Below are 21,081 nucleotides of genomic sequence, written 5' to 3'. Positions count from 1 at the left end.
TCCATACCTCTGGCTGGGTCATAAGAAAAAGGAGAACGACTTTTCCCCGCAGACCAGAGCTCGAAATTATGCAAGTACCGGGCATAGCATTTTAAAGTAGAAGGCCATCAAGATTGTTAAATAGAAAGTGCCTTGTGAGGAATAAAAGTGTTCACATCCTTGAGGTCCAGAAGTTGACAGACTCCCCCCAAGGCTTTCTGAAAGAAAAAATAATTACATAGTATCCATGGAAAATACTCTTTGCGACCAACCGGGACATTCACAGCTTTGGACAGCTGTAAATTGATTTCTTCCAACTATGCCTGGATATTAATCAGAATCTTTGGAGGTGTTGGCTGGTGGAAAAAATCAATTCTGTAGCCATGTGAAACAACTTGTTGCACCCATGCAACTGCCACTGAATGGCGCCATACGTACTGAAAATGTGGAAGTCGGACAGCCACTGGGAGGCTGGGATGGTCCTGTTGAGGCAGAGGCAGCAGTGGATTAGGATTGGAACCGGGGTTTATCTCCGGCAGGAACCCCGGCCACAACCCCTGACCCGACAGGCTTGATATGCTGATTTGGCAGCACCTGTACTAAAGCTGCATTAGTATCCAAAATCTCTCCTTCTATAAGAGGCACGAATCGGAGCTATGAGCTTTTTATTTTCAAGTCTTTTTCACCCTTTCCTCCAATTCCTGGCCAAAAATATGAGATCCAGAAAAGGGGAGCTTCATGAGGATCAACTTCTGAGCTACGTCCACTTTCCAAGACTGCATCCAGATGTGGAATCGTACTGCAATAGATGCACCAGCAGCCACTACAGAAACTCATACAATTATCGAGTGTGACACTCGACAAAAAGCAGACTTGTTGCTGTCTGATACCCAATGTAGTGGAGAAGTTAGTCCCCTCCTGACTATAGTGAGCCAGTGAATGGAAATCCTTAACAAGCTTTTGAATGGTGTATGTGGCATTCGCCCTGAGTTTGAAATCGGAAGCTCTGTAAGCCCTTTTCACAGCTTCCTCCACTTTCTTGTCAATAAGATCTGAAGGCACCACGTCTTCAGATACCACAGTTCCTTGACTAGACAGCCCTGCCATACAATTATTCACTTAGGCTGTTGGGGAAATTCCTCTGAAAAATCTCAAAAGGGAATTTTTTCATCAGAAATCTGGGAACAAGGATTTATCAACTTGCCTCCATTCATGTATAGTAATCCTTCATACAGCAGCCTGAAGTGGCAAAGCTTCTGTCTGTACTTTCTAATAATGGGTGAAAAACTCCTCAACTTCCTTATCCAAAGCTGGAGGAGCAATCCCTAGGGCGTCTCTAAGGTGTTGTAGAAGATCACTAAACTCATCCCCCTACATGAAGAGCGCCTCAACATCCTCATCATCATGGTCAGTGCTGATGCGTGGAACCATTGAGAAGGGGGAATAGAAGATGCTTGTTGTGCTTCGAAAGTAGCTGCCACAGCTACTTCACCCATCTGTTTTAGCCCTGCCGTGCTAGGGGCTGGGAATGCCAGTGACGTCAAAGCACCTGCTTCAGGAAGGTCCATGGATGGCGTTTCTCTCTGCCTCTCCATGCTCGAAACTGCAGCAACAAACGAAACAGTTCCTGCTTGGCCGGTTGCTATAGCAGCTCAAGTCCCTCAGCCTCATATGAAATCACACGAGAGCTCCCATTATTAATCAGGCAGGGAGAACAGAATGTGATTGCTCAACAAACCAATTTAATTTAAATATAATTCGATTTTTTCAAATACCTGCTATGGCTAGGAAATGATGAGTGCTAAAAATGGGACTAGCAGAGTGGATTCCCGGGAAGGAAGAATGAGCATTTAATATATTTAAAAAACATTTTTGCCTTACCTGGGTCAGGCGATAGGGGAACACTCATGACAAGTGCGGAAGAAGAAAACATGAAGTCTTGTACCAGAAGTGAGGTATTTCATTAATGATGGGAGAGGGCAGCCATATTGGAAGAAGTATTGACATTGAGCTTGGGGAAGGATTATCTGCAGAACAGGAGATCAACTCTGTTGTCATGACTAGGGCGAGGAAGACGGGGGATGAGGTAATGACGACCTAACATGATCATCTGCTCCTTGGACCTGGGGCTGGAAAACAAAGGCATCACAGAGCCTGGTTCTGAGCTAGGCGTAGCACTCCTTAAAGTTTAAAAGGCTCTCTCTGGATCATTGGGAGCCTGGCCAGTGTGCAAGGGAACAGACAGACATTTGCCTCTGAGTAAAGAGAAGTTGCATTACACTCACACTCATGTCCACAACTCTCTGCCTCTACTGTCCCTGTGTCTTTGAGCCCTTGCTGACTGAAGAGTAGTGCCTGACTTAAGGCGTGCGCAGTAGGATACTAACAGATCCACTATGATACCTGTGTTGTTCTGGCCACTTCGATAGTGTCGGTCTGAGCATACCATGTACAATAACACTGAATCCACGCATCACAATGGCACTAGTCAGAAATAAATCACCCCATCTGATCATTCACTCGACATCCTTGCCAACTCAAGCGGGGGGGCCCGTTCACAGCTGGGCTTGGACTCTCGACCGGGACTTAGGTTCTGTTCATCTTACGACAGTACGTCTACTCTGTAAGTGAGCCCCCACCTTGGCTGTCAACAACCCTCAGCTTTATATTCTCAAAAACACACTAGAAGGTTCGAGAGTCTTCCCTTCTGCGCCAAGGAAACTTACTGGAACTGGCCAGCTGCTAGGCAAGCATTCCACGGCAGGAAGGAGTTCCCACGTTCCCTTTACATTCTTACATGTTCCAGCTTTTATCTTAACGAAGCTTAAGAAAGCCTTCCAGGGTACATTAAACAATCTCTTACAAAACAATCCTTGGACGTGATTAACCCAAACAACTTGCAAGCCTGTCTGTGTGCGCAGAAAAGCTCAAGCAAGGCAGAGTCAGCATTCAGGATGACATGAGGCCATGTCAAAGCCAATAGTAAGAACTTAATAACATTTGCCAATGTATAACACAGTGCACATTTGTGCACTACTGCCTACAGCACCACATACTTCATCTCTCAATGTACAACACAGTGCACATTTGTGCACCACTACTCATAACACTGCACTTCGAGACCAAAAAGTACATTCCACACCTCTCTCTCTCTCTCATGCTTTCACATGCACATCCCACACGTTCTGTTCTTGGCAAGGCTGTTCTACTGTGATAGATCCCACTGTAAGTCTGCAAGATAACAAGAAAGAAACCTTCAAGAGAAACAAGCCATATGCAGGACGTCGTACATTCAGGCTAGGATAAAATAACACACCAAAGTCAATTAAAATGATGGCAGTTAAAGGTCATCACGTGGTGTCAGACCACAAGAGTGCCTCTAGCACTACATTCCACCCCATGACCTTTGACTATCATAACAAACATATATCACAAAACTGAACTTCTTAACTGAAAGCACAAATATGAATGAAGCACACATCAGAATAGTGACATCATAAACTCATGTGCTTAACTGAATGCACAAATATAAATGAAGCACACACTAAAACAGTGAAATCATAAAACATGCAGTAATCATTTCAAAGCATGTAAAAATAGCTCATGCATATCTGAATACTCAGCAAGAATAAATGTATAATGGATACACAAAATAAATGCTCAAACAGAATCAAGCATACAAACTTATTAATGCTCCTAATGTCACAAATGGCTAATTCTGGAACTTCTACAATTAAAGCAGCCAAACTTATATAACGTGTGCCTAAAAGTAAAGACAACATCAACATCAAAATCATCTTTCATCTTTAAACTAAACAGCATCTTCAATTTTAATCTCGCAATATATATTTCGTTTTCTTTTTTCAAACTGAACAGCATTTCCAGAACAAATAATGTCCTTCTGTGTGAAAGACACGCAGCCTTCTTGCATTTAAAATAATAACTGTGGACATTTTACTTTATTTTCACACAATCAGTGTGTTATCACTGGCTAGAAAAGTCCATTTTGGTGATGCAGCCAAAGGATGTCAGCAACGCTGTCGGTTTGCATTGTTTGGTGATCACTCCAGGGTTGGGGGGAGGGGTCCCACACCCTCACGGGCCCACTCAGAGGCACCCACATGCAGGACAGGGACATCAGATACACCAGCACGTCGCAGTATGATCTGGAAAAGAAACAAGCATCACTCTTCTTGCAAACAATATTTTTCAAAAAGCGTAAGTTTTCCTTTTTCCGTTTTGGATATGATGGTATTGTATTATCATTCATGTCTGCACGGTTTTCTGCTGGCTCTGGGGAATTATCTGAGAATTCTACACACACTAAGGGCTGGGGCAGTCTCCTTCCTGACTATCTCTCCACACACTGCTGAATACGTGCACCCTTGATCATTTGGCATGAACCCAAGGCAATCCATCTGCCCTATCTGCTTCGGTAATTTTCCTTTCTCCAACTGACCCTTCACCATCTGTGGAACTGGTCTGCGCTCTGCATACTGACACATAGGAATCACAGTTCTAAGTAAGTCTAGGGGGATATGCATCCCTTCATTCTCTTCAAACCTGTTGGAAGTTTCTTTCTCTCCTAGGTGCTCACACTTAGTCATGCACACCGAATCAGAATCGCATGTCACCACCTCTGTCTCCAAGAGTTTAGCCATTTCATCTGTAAGGGAGTTAAAGGTTCTGTCTAGTGAATGTGTAGGACCATGAGCATCTACATGATACACAGTAGCTGCACTTTACAGTAAGTTCTGCCACTTCACTGGGGAATCCTGTGTCCCAGGCACTTCAAGCACCACCCTTGGACTTTCATTAGAACCTGCACCAACTGTTCATGCAAAACTGCAGTTTCTGTCTGTATGTAAAATGTGATCACTAAAGAAATCTCAAAAGTCAGAATCACATTATCTCTTATTGTCATCTGCCCAGTGTCTGTCAGCATGCAAAAGCACAAAAGCATCTGTTTCTGTCACAGCACAAAAACACACAGATAATTGTGTCTGCACAGTGTCTGTCAGAACACAACAGTGTCTGTCCTGTATCTATCAGAGCACAAGTCAGATTCAGCTGAATTTGCCCTGCATCTGTCACAGTGCAGGCAAAACATTATCCAGCATTTGAAAATGTTTCAGTCCAAGAGTCTAAAAGCACACTCTTCTTTCCTTGTTTTTCGCACATACTCAAAGTGGCACACCGCCCCTGAACTGTCACATGTAATTCAATGTCTCCTTTCTGTATTGGCCACACGTTTAAAAGACATTGAATAATCTATTTTGCAGATTCAAAAGCACATTGCTGCTCTTCTTCAAATCTAAACGCAGAGTCAAGTTTAAAATTCACATTTTCTGTCATTTCTTTTTTCAATATAGCATCTCTCCATGTAAAGCAAGATGTCATTTACTGACATGTCTGATTTATAACTGCAACCAACGATCGCTAGTTCTAACAGGCTGGTTTGTTTATCTTTCGGCATGTTTTCTCGGTTCAACATTAATTCGAAAGTTTCAAAATCAACCTAGATACCATTCATTTCTGGCTGAGGAACGTCCTCAAAAAATTAATTAAACCCTCCTGTGAACACTGTAAATTAACCTGTAGCATCTCTGCATCCACATTTTTCACGAATGAATCACTCTGGCTATCTGAACAGCCTGGCAAAATAAACGGCTTCGGAGCTTGGAACATCTTCAACTCTTTTTTCAAAGATTTATTTTCATGTGTTAAAAGGTCTGACTCTTCTTTAGTTTTAACTAGCTCCCTTTGTAGCTCATTACATTCTTTTTCCAATTGTTCACATTTTTGATACATTCTAAGCAATGCATTCAAAATAACACCACTATTTCTGTCTGAAATACCAAGTTGTTTTCCCTCTTTAAAAGAAAAATCATGTACACATTTAAAAATCTGAGTTTGCCCCTCATATTTTAAACATGCATTAGAGGCAATCTCCCACTCAAATAACTTAGTTGGCATCTGGGAATCTGCAACAGAAAAACAGGGGCATCTTGGAGAGCATCTTCCCCTTTTAGAATTGAACTTTTTCGAATCCTTGAGTGACGCCAAATGTATTGCTTCGCCTTTCAGATAATACAGAATCTCCCACACGGTGGCTCATTCAAGGCGAAGCAATACAGTAGGTCAAATACCTACAGGAATCAGTAGAAAAAAGCAAGTTCTTGAATTCAGTTTCACTGTTAGTAAATCTGAGTGGGACAGGGAGCTGATTCGAGATTTTGGACCTCATTCTTGGAACCACCCCTTCAGCATGGGACAACACCTGTGGCCCACCGACCTCGGAAGCCCGCCGACCCCGTCAGACCACCGCAAAAACCTCAGCATCGTACTAGATTCATCACTGGCCATGAACCAACAGGTAAACGCCGTCACCTCCAGCTGCTTTTACACCCTCTGCATCCTTCGCAAGACCTTCAAATGGATCGCCCCTGAGTCAAGGAAGACAGTCACCCACGCACTCATCACCAGAAGACTGGACTATGGAAACACTCTCTACGCCGACACCAACAAGTCTCTACTGAACAAACTCCAGACAATATAGAACACCGCGGCCAGACTCGTCCTCGGCATCCCCCGGCACGAACACATCAGCCTACACCGGCGGAGACTCCACTGGCTCCCCGTGGAAAAGAGAGTCAACTTCAAAATCCTCACTCATGCCTACAAATGCCCACAAAACAACGGACCCAAATACCTCAATGACAGAATATGCTTCCACGTACCCCAAAGAAACCTCCAATCTGCCAACCTCGCAATGGCCGAAACCCCGCGCATCCACAGAGAAAGAGCAGGTAGTAGATCGTTCTCCCACATTGCAGCCAAGACCTGGAACGAGCTACCAGCAGACATCAGACGCTCCCCCTCCCTGACCACTTTCAGGAAGACTCTCAAGACCTGGCTCTTTGGCTGAACGAAACTGTCGGTACCCTATTGGGAACGTTATTAAAACTCACCTGGATGTTGAGAATTGTTTCTTCAAAGTAATTTTCAAGATTATCACATAAAGCTTTAGTGGGAAGGAGAGCTCTTTCAGAGGCTTTGGAATGAAGGAATGACTTAGCAATCTTAAAAAGTTTCTTAGGGTCATGCGCAGATTCAATCTGAGAGGTGAAAAACAGTTTCTTGGCCTCTTTCATAAGAGTATGATACTTTTTCAAAGCAGCTTTGTAAATTAGTTCTTCGTCAAGGCTTTATTGAGATCTCAATTTTCTTTCAAACTGTCTACAGAGCAGCTTCACAATGGCCAGGGATGCTGTAAACCAATGCGCCAAATTACCTAAGCGGTTCGGGCCAGACTTGGTTAGGTGGGAAAGCTTGTCTATGGCATCCTGGATCCAGCAATTATATTAGTCAAGGTCCTTAGACAACTCTCCCACAGGAAAAGGAGGGGAAAGTGCCAGGTGATTGGTCAGACTTTCACAGCACATTTTGCCCCATTTCCGAGTGCATTACATTGCTTGAGCCTATGAGCCTATTTCCCGAAAGGCAGTGACTTACTCCTATGTTGAAGGGAATGAGAGAGCACTCCAACCATCCTTGAGCCTTAAGGTTGTATGGGGATGGGATGATTAGTAAAAATTAAATCAAGTGAGTGGCTGACTATATGAGTTGGACCAGTACACACTGAGAAAGCTTTAGTACAGCAAACTTATCCATAAGGCTCCTTCTGTCCCGTTTAAGGGGGTCAGCTACATGACAGTTGAAGTTGCCTAACAATGTGAAGTTGGAAAAGTGTAGTGTATGAGGAGTCAGCATGTCTCCTAAAGAGTTCAGGAAGCTGGAACAGGGGCCTGGTGGACTGCAAATGAGAACTCCTGCCAGAGAGTCGGAAGAAGAAACCAAGACTCTCAGCATCTTTTAAACTCTCAACCTCAAAAATGTTGTACTAAAACTGCTCATGTAAAATAATAGCCAAATCCCGCACCCCCACGACCCAGATCTGTCACAATGAATGATGGAGTAGCCAGATGGAAGGGCTGTTGCAACATCTGGGTTAGACCAGCTGTTGAATCATGACTCCATGATAACTAGGAGGTCAAGTGGCGATCATAGAGGTCAAAGATGTGATGACTGAATTTAGGGAGTGACTACACATTAACGAGTCCAGCAATAAAAAGTACTTGAACATGAAGAAATTGGTCTGGAAGTATGGTTAGTCATTAGGCCCCCCCTCAGGAAATAGATTTCCCATTGATCCGAAAAAGGCAGACTTACATTTAAGGCTGGAGATAGGACACGCCACCTTAAGTGAATTAAAGATAACTTCACAATGAGCTGGTTTATTGATGATCGCATCCCTTAGCAAAGATGGAGGAGTCAGTGTCCTGAGTTTGGACCCCAAACTGCAGGGGGAATGGTGCTCAATGCGGGCCAGACACAGACGGACACAGATGGGCTTGCCTTTAGCGCACTTTCGGCGCACCAACGGCATGTTTTAAGCGCACCAACGGAATGCCCTCTGGGCGTGTTGGCGCTGCCACTGCCTTTTAAAGCCACTACAAGAACAACTAGACTTCTGAATTCCAAGATGGCACATACAACAAAATAAGATGATCTCCAAAAGTTCCCAGAACAAAATGCAATTCTCCCTACCAAAGTTTGAAATAAGGCCTGCCAAAGCAGGATTATTTAAAGACACATTAAAGCATTAAAACAGTCAGATTCATATGAGCTTTAAAGTGCAGCATGCAGCAAACAGGCAACTATGAGATGCTGAGACTAGCTTGCCTGTGCCAAAACTATCTTTAAAAGCCCACTCATTCCCTCTAGTCCCTGCTACAAGAACACCTGGACTGCCGAATTCCAAGATGGCATCTGGAAATGACAAAATAAGATGGACACCAAAAGTCCCCCAACAAAATACAATTCTCCCCATCAATGTTTCACATAAGGCCCAACAGAGCAGGACTATTTAAAAACACATTAAATCATTAAAACAGTCAAATTCATAAGAGCTTTAAAGTGCAACATGCAGCATAAGGGCAGCTATGAGATACAGGGTGTACTTATTCGTGTGCACAGTATTATAGTAACATAGCACTGTGTCCACCTGTCCGGTCCATACACCACCCTTCTGATAATCTCGTGCTCTGGACATGAAAAATAATAGTGCATGACTGTACTTTCTACCAATCCTGGTGTTCTTGGTACCCACAGCATGATCACAAGATGATGCATGGCCACCCGCTGCTTACATGTATTTTTTAAATGAACGCTAAAAAGGAATTAACAGCAGTCAGTGTGAAGTACTTTTTAATTTAGTTCAAATATGTGAAAATCCATGGGCTGACCCCAACGCCCCCTTTAGCTGGGAAACTCTACTTGCAGTTTAGGAATGGAACCTTACCTGTAAAATCATTTACCGGCAAATGGCAACAGGATAGTGGTCCTATTGATGAACTGTGTGCAGGTTGCAGAGGGGGTCCCAAATCCCTTAGTCATGTTTTGTGTTTTTTGCCCCCTCTACAAACAACTGCGTGCAAAGTGGATTGTTCCCCTTTTGCAAAAACCTCGGCATTAAGGTCTGGCAGGGGGCATTTAGATTTCTGCAGTCCCACACCAGCTGGGTTGTGTTTTTTTGCGTGGCCAAATTTCTAATGGCAGATCTGGATTAGGCGCTCGAAATATGCCCAGTCACCTTTTAATAGAGTACCCGATGCCTAGGGTGCACTGTGATTGGATGTGCAATATCGTTGTTTATTTTCCTCTGTGCACGCCCCAGTCTTCACTTAGCTGCTATTTCTTCTATGCAATACAGTTAGTTGTGTTGTGCCTATGAAATTTGTTGGTTTTACGTTGTTTTTAAATCATATTTTAAATGTGCTTTTGCAGTTCTTAAAAATATATTGATTGCTGGTTACAACTGTGTTTTTATGTATAGGTATGATGTTTGATTGTTCCGTCAAAACTTTTATGATCTAAAGGGATCGAAATAAAGCTCTTTGATGATGATAAATTCAAACCGGACTGCTCCCTTCCCCCCCTCTCCCTCTCTCTCCATCCGTCCATTCTAGGTCTCTCTCTATTCTACCTCACTCTCAGATCTCTCACTACCTCGCTCACTCCCCGTTTGCTCTCTTTCCCTCACTCCTGCCTTTTACCTCCTCTCTCTCGGATTACGCTTGCGCTGTGTCTGCAGCTATAGAACCAGGGAGGCTGAAGAAATTGGCAGAGGAGCCAGTGGAGGTGTTAAGCATTCCGAAACCAGCCTCTGATGGCTTCAGCCTCCTCCCACTCCATCTTGGACATACTCAACGAGTTTAATGACCACTTCCGCCCTGTGCGGTATGGTGTAACAACCACAGAACCTGGGGACCTAGACTGGAAAGTAACCATGTATTTATTACTTGACTGAAAATTGTGTAATTTTGGGCTAGTCACTCAAACTCCCAGTGCCTAATATTGTATGTGGGTGAATTGTAATTGTGTTAGACAAAAATGCTAGTGCGTACTTGAGTACACTCTCATCCTTCGATAGGTCTGGTACAATCTATGCGACAATCATACATACAAGTAGGCAGGGCCGGCTTTAGCACTGGTGGCGCCCAGAGCGACAATAACTTTTGGCGCCTCTACGTCCCATACCTGCCTCCTCGGATTCTCTCCCTACCACCTGCAAAAGTGCCCCTCATCTTTCCTATCATAAAATATTGCTAAACCCAGCGCCCCCTTGAGGTCACAGTGCCCCCCTCCACAGGCCAGCGCCCAGTGCGGCCGCACCAGTCGCACTGCCCTAAAGCAGGCCTTGCAAATAGGCAACTGTTAGTTACTTGTGCAAAATAAGGTGGTTCTCCAGTGTGACGTTTTCATGAAACTGACTCCAGATCATCACTGTTGAAACCCCAAAAGGTCCTTTGCTTATGGAGCTGAGCCCACAGACATCGTCTGGAGTGCACGTATCTGAACCTCACCGGTGCACGTAGAAAGTGTTTTACATTTCTCAGGGTCGGTAGCCATCCCCTATAATGGTACTGAAGACTGCACGGTCTTCCACATGAGGCATGTGGCACAGAAGACCATAGGTTTCCTCGGGCGTCTCGCCAGCCAGCCTGCTGCGATCTGCACTAAATGCAGCCAAAGTATGTATTTTCTGTGACTGAGTAGAAGGTTATTACAACAGTGGAATCTGAAGCTGACCTTTAATGGCCCCACCATGGCACTAACCTCAGGTAGATCTGCAAATAATTGATAAAAACACTGATTTCACGAGGTCCAAGGCATCGTTTTTGGAAGGTAAGTCTTTACCTAGGATGAACCCTACTTGTCATTGAATGTCTCTTAGTTAAGCTGCGTCCTAAAAAGAGGGTCAGAGGTAATAATAATGTGAATTGTTTGAGGTACCGACTACTGTCAGGGAGAATGAACCCCGTTTTATTCCTGTTCATCTTAAGCTGACTTCCTTATCTGTTGCTCAAATTGTGGGAAACAGAGGTTTAACAAAAGTTACATGCCTTGAGATCCAGTCACCTTTGGATAAATGTGTGTCGTCAGCAAAGAACTGACACACTAAGCCTGAAAATGAAATGTTATGGTATTGGCATGTTTATGTCCCACATTTATATTATACTCTCAGCTGTTGAGGAGTATTTTAACCCATAAATCCAATTAAAGGGCTTCCTTTTCAGACCGTCATCTGAATCATCCAGTGATGGAATGTTCTAGGTATTGTGGTGTGGTCCATCTGACGTTGGATAGGATAATCACAATCAATGAGCGGCTGGTGGGTGAATTGTTCTAGGTATTGTGGTGTGGTCCATCTGGCATTCGATGGGATTATCACGATCAATGAGCGGCTGGTGGGTGAATCGTTCTAGTTATTTTGGTTGGTTCCTCTGGCATTGGATGGGATTATCACGATCAATAAACAGCTGGTGGGTGAATTGTTCTAGGTATTGTGGTTGGTTCATCTAGCGTTGGATGAGATTATCACGACAATGAGTGCTGGTGGGTGAAATGTTATAAGTATCGTGGTCTGGTCCATCTGGCGTTGGATGGGATTATCACGATCAATGAGCGGCCGGTGGGTGAAATGTTCTAAGTATTATGGTCTCATCCATCTGGCATTGGATGGGATTATCACGATGAATGAGCAGCTGGTAGGTGAAATGTTATAAATATCGTGGTCTGGTCCATCTGGCGTTGGATGGGATTATAACGATCAGTGAGCAGCTGGTGGATGAAATGTTCTAGGTATTGTGGTCTGGTCTATCTGGCATTGGATGGGATTATCACGATCAATGAGCTGCTGGTGGGTGAAATGTTATAAGTATCGTGGTCTGGTCCATCTGGCGTTGGATGGGATTATAACGATCAATGAGTGGCTGGTGGGTGAAATGTTCTAGGTATTGTGGTCTGGTCTATCTGGCATTGGATGGGATTATCACGATCAATGAGCTGCTGGTGGGTGAAATGTTATAAGTATCGGGGTCTGGTCCATCTGGCGTTGGATGGGATTATAACGATCAATGAGTGGCTGGTGGGTGAAATGTTCTAGGTATTGTGGTCTGGTCCATCTGACATTGGATGGGATCATCACGACAAAATGTGTGGTTGGTTGGTGATTTTGATGTTCAAGGTTGGCCTTCTACCTATTTGGAAAGTCACCCCCAGACTACCAAAAGCACCAAGGTGCCCTGCTAGTAGGTGGCTGTATGCTATGTAAATTCTTCAACTGAAGCAACCTATCACCAACCATAAACATATAGAACAGCATTCACAGTAGTTTCTAAGACCCAAACCTATGTAACCTTTTAAAGTCACTGATATCATCCGCTCCTCACAGACCGAGCGGACAATTTTGAACGAGGTTTCCTGTCACGATTCCGCCATGCACCAAATGATTCACAGAGGCAAAAAATCTCTAGTCATGCAAGCCCTAGTCGCGTCATGCCCAAATTCCTAGCCATACCTGTATCCTGTACATGCCCGGGCAAAATATGAAACATTTGGCAGGTTTCTATTTAGCCGGGACAGGTCCACCTTATATCATGTCTAGGTGGGTAGTTCAGACAAAAATCAGAACACCTAAGGCGAGAAACATTAAGTAAAAAAACGTATACTTTAAATGTAAAATGTATTTAGTTCGAAAACATTAATTTTACATCTTTTTAAATGATAGCTTTTTTTTCTTTTCTTCCTTTACATATAATTCCTACCCTCGAATCCTAAGAGCAACTAAATTGTATCCTCCTACTACGTGAAGTTTCGTAAAACCTAACACAATCTTAACACTAACTAAAAACCCCTACATAGCCCTACCCCGTACCAATATTTAAAAAAAACAAAAAAAAAAAACATTATGGGTGGAATGATTGAACTAATCTCAGGTACAGCTAATTACCCGGGCCGCATTCCAGTTCATGGCTTTTTGTGCCCTCTGTGCCACTCGAGGCAGGGGCCGTAGTTTGCCAATCAAATTTGGTCATAGTCATATAGGAAATGGCCAGCACAAGCCTCCAGCCAGGTCCTCTCCAGATAGAAATCATCTCAATGCTGCACTTAGTTGATCACCATTTGGTGAGGCATATTGGGCAACAAAATGACGGACTGGAATGAACCCAGAGCAATTGCCAATGACTGAGACTTTTCCAAGCATGCCACCATACAATTTCTTGTTTTAACGGGGCAGGCACTAACACTAACTGTAAACCTATCCCTCGCCCCATTAACCTTTGCCGTATTCCCAGTGTAACTCTCACTTATAGTCCTAATAGCATCCGCTTCGTGCCCCTCACGCTGTGCAGAATCCTGACCCCAAACCCTAACGATAAATGCTTTTTGCACCACACCTCTGTGCCCAACCCTACACCAAGTCTGCAAACTATTCTGTACCTTCCCCCTAGCTAAAGGACTTTCCCTAATCATGTCTCTAAACCCCATCCTTTTTTTGATCTTCCCACTTTTCAGCTTTTTCAAATTAGTTCTAATCATTTCTTCTTTAATTACATTTTCCAAACTTTGGTTTTTCTCACTTCTGACTTTTTTGTCTTTCTCTCCTAACTTTCACGAACTTTTGACTTTCAAGAATGACCCCATCGATAAAATGAGCACCATTGAGTTGGGTAACAATAAAAATCTGTTATTCGGCACCTAGATACCCTTGGGTGAACGTGCGCTTTACAAATACACAGGTAATGTTAAAGAGAGGCTAAGGCACGGGGAGACCAGAGCTGAGGATCATGAAATTATGATATTTTAGTGATTATGGAGGCAGCAAACACGTTACTTGAGACACATTGCTCCGCTTCTACCTCACCCACCACTCTCCTGGTAATTTGGCAAGCCCACGTTAATTCGAAATTTAATTTTTAAAAATTACACTTACTATTTAGCTCTCTCTTACATTTATGTGGGGTTTCTTTTTTCCACCTCGATGTTTTTAGTTTTTGCTTTCTGAGATATTGTTACTGCAACAGAAATGGAGTTAAAATCTTGCATCAACCTCATAAAGCCACCTACCACAAGGCAAGAACTTTAGGATCGAGGAGGCAAGAGGTGCAATCAAGACTGGACAGCTGGCAGTCAGCCGCTTTGAGTGCTTGAATCTATTTTATTTTACACATTAGGCACTGCCATAGTAATTACAGAACGCTGGAATATGTACCTTCACAACACGTAGAAATAAGCATTTGCAATGCACTAGGTCTCGCATTTGTTAGAATTGGAGCTACTGGCTTTGTAAATGGCTAAGGGCCATATGTAGGTAGCTAAATACCGGTCGGTAACGGCCGAAATTTGGTAAATATCACGTTACTGACCGGTAATTAGGCGAATGAGATGTAGGAGGCCAAAAAGAAGGATTCGGTAATTATGAATCGGTAAATACCGATTTATCTTTACCGAATTCTAAATTACTGAATCGGAATTACCGAATTCTTATTTACCGAATCGGTAAATAGGAAATGGTAAAAACGAGAAAAGAGATGTAGGTAAATTCGGTATTACCGAATTTCATGAATTCGGTATTTAAGAGTCGGTAATTAACACTGAGTGAAAGCAGGTGGTAATCAGCTACAGTGTATATAAGCAATCCCAAAATGCAACAGCGCGATCACCATGGCGGCTCTCTATGTGATTGCAAGGTGCCTACGTCTACAGGCAGCAGGTGTGAGGATTTGTAGATGGGAGGAGCGCATTTACAGATAGCGCATCACACTCTTCCAACAGACTGAGGCTGAGATACATGAAAGGTACAGGCTACACCCCCAAACCATCATGGACCTGATAAGGGACTTGCACCCTCTCCTGGACCATCCAACAACAAGGGCGCATGCCATACCACCACATGTGCAGGTGCTCTGTAGCCTCCATCTACTCGCATCTGGCAGTTACCAGGGGGTGATAGCTGCGGTAGGTGGGGTATCTCAGAGTTGTCTGTCCCGTTTCTTCAGGAAGTTCCTGGATGCCATGATGCAGAGAATGCAACACTACATTAGCTTCCCAAACACACAGGCTGAACTGCTGAAAACCAAGACAGACTTTTACCAGATGGCACAGTTCCCGCATGTCATAGGCTGTATTGATGGCACACAAATTCCAATCTGCCCACCAGCAGCCACTGAGTATATCTACAGGAACAGAAAGTCCACCCACTCCATAAATGTGCAGGTAATCTGCGATGCTGCCAACATAATTACTGACATCGTAGCAAAATTTCCTGGGAGCACCCACGACTCCTACATCTTCCAGAACAGTGGGAGAATTTGGAGAAGGATACCTGCTAGGTAAATCACTGTGACACTCCCTTATACTTACCGCAGATGAATGTGTATTGGTGTATGTGACTAATGGCACCCTCTTTCTCACCTAGGGGATAGTGCATATGCCGTGCAGTCATTTATCCTCACTCCCTACCTACACCCATCAACCCTGAGTGAGAGACGATACAATGTGGCACACAAATCAACACGCAACGTGGTGGAGCGCACGTTTGGACTATTGAAAAGCAGGTTCCGCTGCCTCCACAAAAGCGGAAGCACACGCCAGTACACACCCATCATCTGCTGCAAGATCATTGCTACTTGTGTAATGCTGCACAACCTTGCCACAAAGAAAGGTACAGAAGTGGAAATAACAGATTTTGAGGAGAATGATGATGCATTTGCACAGCCAGAGCCCAACGCAGCAGGAGTGCCAGCAGGAACAGATGGGAGAGAGAGACGGGCAGAGATCACATGCAACTATTTCTAAGTAAGTAAGGAGACACAGCCAGTTGTTGGATGCAATGACGTAGTTTTAATTTGTGGGCACTACGCCACAACACTAACGGCCAAACTGGGCTATCAAATTGGTGACATCCATAGTAGGAAGTAATGGGTTACTTCACCCAACTCTGTCCTGGAAGTGTGTGCTGCATCAGCGTCTGCGGCTACGCACTATAGTCCGGGATGCCAGTGAGTGACTGTCCTCACTGGCTGTGGGACCAGTGGCAGCCCCATGCCGTCTGCTGCTCCTCCGTGTGTCTGTGACAGGGGGGGTAATGCTGCTCCGACTGGTCGTGTCCTCGCTGTCCACAACATCCACAGCACCAGTATTGGCAGACTGGCTCGTCAGCAGCACCTCAAGAGCAGTGGTCACCTTAACCAGCCCCCTAGAAACATCAGTGCTGCAGTGCGCAAGCCCCTCCTGCATGGCCACGGAGCGCCTGCAGAGCAGAGAAGTGGCAGTAGCTAGTCGGTTCACTGCCCTCGTATGGTGCTCAATTTTCTGCCTCTCCCTTCGCCGTGTTGCTCTGTCCTCATCCATTTTACTGCACAGCAGCATCACAGACTGGGACATGTCCCGCATGCCCGCAGCCATCTCCCTCATGCCCTCAGCCATTGAGGAAATGCCCCTGTCAATGTTACTCCTTTTTCATTGAGGCACTTCATTTGTCGTTGTACTGACTGTATTGCCTTGCCTTGTAGGCACTGCACCTTCACCATGGTTGCCTCCAGCCCTCCGAAGCCACCATGGCTCTCACCCTGTGGAGGTGGACTGCTCACACGAGCCCTGCGGCGGCGTCTGGCACCTGTGTGTGCTCCCTCAAATGTGGACAGCACACCAGCATTGCTATCATCCAGTGGCACAGTGCACAGTGGTTGTTTCATCCCCCCTTGAGTCTTCTGAGGAGGACTCGGACACATGCAGTCTGGCAACAGCACGCCTCCTAGGTCTCACCACTGCAGGTGGTGTTGATGCTGGTGAGGCTAGCAGTAGTGGCGATGCTGGCTGTGGTGGCATGGCTGGCTGTGTTGGCGAGCCTGGCTGTGGTGGTGAGGCTGGCTGTGGTGGTGAGGCTGGCTGTGGTGGTGAGGCTGACTGTGGTGGTGTTGTGTGCCCTGCACTCGTGGTGGCCTTCTCGGTGATGTGCTTCCGGGGTGCCCTCTCTCCGTTCTCCTGAGCAGTCCTGTGCGATGTCTCGCCTGTGGACAGAAACTTTACATTAGCTCAGTGTACCTGCAGCCCTGCATTGCTCACATCATAATACATTTCTGCAACACTATCTCATTGTCCTCTGCATGATTCTCGCAGATGTGTGTCACATGCCTTGTTGTTCGGTGCGATTCCTGTAATGATAGCGGTTTCACTGACTACATCACCCATAATGCATTGCTGGTCTGAACAAAAACCTGTACTGGAGTGGGAATCACATAGCCCAATTGGGGATTTGGGATAGGGGAAGGGGGGGCACAATGCTGCACATGCTTCTTACCTTTTTTGGTAGCAGCTCTGGCAGAGCTGTCTGCATCCCCAATCCCAACGACACTTTCAGGCTTTATCGTGGACTCCACGAGCTGCTCAAGTTCAGTCAGGGCAGGTGCCCTGTTCCTTCCTCCTCCTGTCTGGCTGGCCTGTTTTTTCAGATCAGCCATCTTCCTCTTGGTGATGATCCGGATGTCATACCACCGCTTCTTGAGCACATCAATGTCCCGGGGGGTGACTCCAATCGCATTTACCTGCGACTAGATTCCTTGCCAGATCCTTCTTTTTTCCGATTCTGCAACTTGCAGGGACTGCTTTCCAAAAAGCTTATTGTGCTGCTTCACCACCTCCTCCACAAGTACCTGCAGTTCCTTCAGGCTGAATTTCATTTTCCTCTTCCTTTCACCTCTATCTGTGTCCTGGCTGGCCAATGTGCAGGATCAGTTGACAATGTTCAGGCACTGGCTCTGTTGCACTCCTCAGCACTCCCAGCCAAAACAGAGGGTTCTGATTGTGTGCACCTGCCTGGGTGTGGCCACTTCCTGGGTGGGAGGATTGGTGGTGGTTGCACATGATTGGCTGATTCCTCAATTGATGTGTTTTTGAAATTCCGACTCGGTAAATTCCGATTCGGTAAATACCGATTCGGTAAATACCTATTCTGGAATACCGGTCGGTACTGTGGAATCGGTAACCATTTTCCGAATTTTACCGATTCGGAAATATTTACCGAAAAATTAGGTACATAGGAAATACCGATTTCTGAATACCGATTCGGTAAAATTCGGTATTTAGGAATCGGTAAATTAAACTTACCTACATATGGCCCAATGTGTTTTATGTATGTATTTGTGTCTGTTTGAAGGGGAGTGGATGTATGTCGTATGTCTTTTGACAACAATGTACCTCCTTCATACACCAAATCCTGCACAGAATCATCATTGCAACTAGAAAATGTTACCATTGCTCTGTGACCTCTGGAGAGAGGCCAAGGATAGGATATGCATGTATTCATTAAGGGTAGGTGGAGCTGGTGTAGTGCCTCTACGCGTAGCTCCACGGAGTTTGAAAAAAACTCTGTGGAGCTACGCATTGCTCCACTCCGCTCCCACCCCGCTCCCTCCCCCCTCCCACCTCCCAAATGCTTTCAAATTATAAAAAGAAGGCACTTACCTGTGTTTCTGCCGCCTCCCCTGCATGCCCGCTCTCCTTCCTGCTCCTCGCCGTCTCGCGTCCTTCATTGAAAAAAACACTATGTTGTACGTCTTGCACATGCGCACACGCAAGACGTACAACGTAGTGATTTTTTTAATGATGAAGGACGCGAGAGGGGCAGGAAGGAGAGCGGCCAGGCAGGGGAGGCGACAGAAACACAGGTAAGTGCCTTCTTTTTATTATTTTAAGGCATTTGGGAGGTGGGAGGGAGCGGCTAACTCCGCTCCGCCATGGAGGCGGAGTTTTGCCTACCTCCATGTTTGCCAGGGAGTGCGGAGTAGGCAAATCTCCGCAAACTCCGCTGGCGGAGCGGAGTTACCCGCCCTGGGTTAGTATTCATAACACCTGACAGGGACTGAAAAACTCTCACTGCCTTCATCCACCACACAGCGCTCAATCGTGTCTTGTTATGCACACATGGGGGCAACTCAGTTGAAAGTATGCACTATAGAAGAGTAATATGCTACACAAAAAATGCAGAAACACAACATAGTGCAAGAAATTAACACTCTTATGAAATGCAAGATCAAGTAAAACATGTGAAATACAAATTGGAATTAAATCGCTGACATCGATTGCCTTAAAGTTTTTAACAATTATTCAAAAATTCAGTAATTGTCCTTGTACTGACATGAACCTAGGGCCCTACAGGCACAGTTTTAATGTCCGGTTTTAATTACTGCCAAATCTAAGACCGGGACGTACCTGAACCACTTAGAGTCCTGAAGACTATAATAAATTATACATATTCCTTAAATATATTCAGCTCATAAAACTGTTCACAAAATATAAAAAACAGCAACAGTGTTATGTGCTTAAAATCTCTCTTAATCCAACGTTTAACAAAATTAAGTCATAGCACTTTGTCTTTCAGCCGAACCTTCCAAATTTGCCACGGACCCGAAAACAAATACTACTCAAACTGCTGGGCACCACTGACAATATGAATAAAGAGGGGGGCGGGGGTTCTCGCCGGCTAGGTTCTTGTTAAGGAAGAGGTGTGATGCCGCGGCCAGGGCAACTGAATTTGGGGATCACGGTTCGATCCCCGGTGCCGGTGGCAGATTACCCCAGCACCTTGTGACTCTGGGCAATAGCTTGCTTAATCTTCCCGACGGCCCCCAGCACCTAGAGACCCTTACGGGTGATTGTTCGCGCTATACAAATGTGGATGTTATTAAATGCTGTTTGGGTGGAGGGACTCGTCACAAAAAGCAGGTGATCACCATAAAATACAGGGACAACACAAAGAGAATGCCGGAGGCGAGGGTGGTGGTGGGCCGATCGACAGCCTCTGCTGGCACGGCTCGTGGCCGCCCGGCGACGGGTGGCTGATGTGCAGGTGGAGCGACCCTCCCTCGTTGCCAGGTACCCGGTCCGACCCGGCCCCGTGTGGCCGGGCTGAGGGGTTTGAAGACTCGCGTGGTCCCTCCTGGGGTTTTACCCCGGGAGGGACAGGCGGCTGCGGGGCTACCTGCTCCTGTCGCTCCGGGTGCCCCCTCCCTCGCCCCCCCAGGTGGGTGGGGGGCGGGGTCCCGGGCCGAGCACCTGGCAATGTTTTTTCCCCCCCACGACGGTACTGTCTGACTCCCAGAGGGGACAGACGGCGTCACCTTCCTCCCGCCTCTCCTGCACCCACAGGTGGGGGAACGTTTTCAAAAAGTTGCCTGTGACTCTTGGCGGTGGATCACTCGGCTCGCGCGTCGATGAAGAACGCAGCTATCTGCGAGAATTAGTGTGAATTGCAGGACACATTGATCATCGAAACTTCGAACGCACCTTGCGGCCCCGGGTTCCTCCCGGGGCTACAACTGTCTGAGGGTCGCTCGATCGTCAATCGCCCCGGGGCTTCCCCGGTACGCAGCTGGGGCCATCGCAGGGTGAGCTCCGCTTCCCCTTCGTTCCCCCACAAGGTCAGACCCCCCCGATCGCCCGTTGGCAGGGTCCCTGGCCGGGTCCTGCCGCAGAGGTAGGCCGCCAGCGCGCCTGGCCCCCCGAGAAGGGGCCCGGCGACCTGTCCACCCCGGGGCCCGTCACGGGGCGCCTGGCTGCGTGCCGCGCGTGGCTGTCCGTGATGATCACTAAATTCACACTATTACTCTATCCACACTGAACATAGGAGAGCAAACCCTAACCAATCCGCATTACAATGAGGTCAATGCGACCTTAATGACATTGCCTTGAGTC

The 21,081-nt window shown here is 45.9% G+C and overlaps 1 non-coding gene across 1 annotated transcript; it reads left to right on the top strand.

Annotated features, from left to right (window-relative positions):
• Nucleotides 1-20,565: 20,565 nt before the first annotated feature.
• Nucleotides 20,566-20,719, top strand: LOC146811767 (5.8S ribosomal RNA). The gene has a single exon (XR_014967164.1). It is a non-coding gene; the product is annotated as a 5.8S ribosomal RNA (ribosomal RNA).
• Nucleotides 20,720-21,081: the final 362 nt, after the last annotated feature.

Source organism: Triturus cristatus, chromosome 7, assembly GCF_964204655.1.
Source record: "Triturus cristatus chromosome 7, aTriCri1.1, whole genome shotgun sequence".
Lineage (NCBI taxonomy): Eukaryota > Metazoa > Chordata > Amphibia > Caudata > Salamandridae > Triturus > Triturus cristatus.
This window is presented reverse-complemented; position numbering and strand designations above follow the sequence as displayed.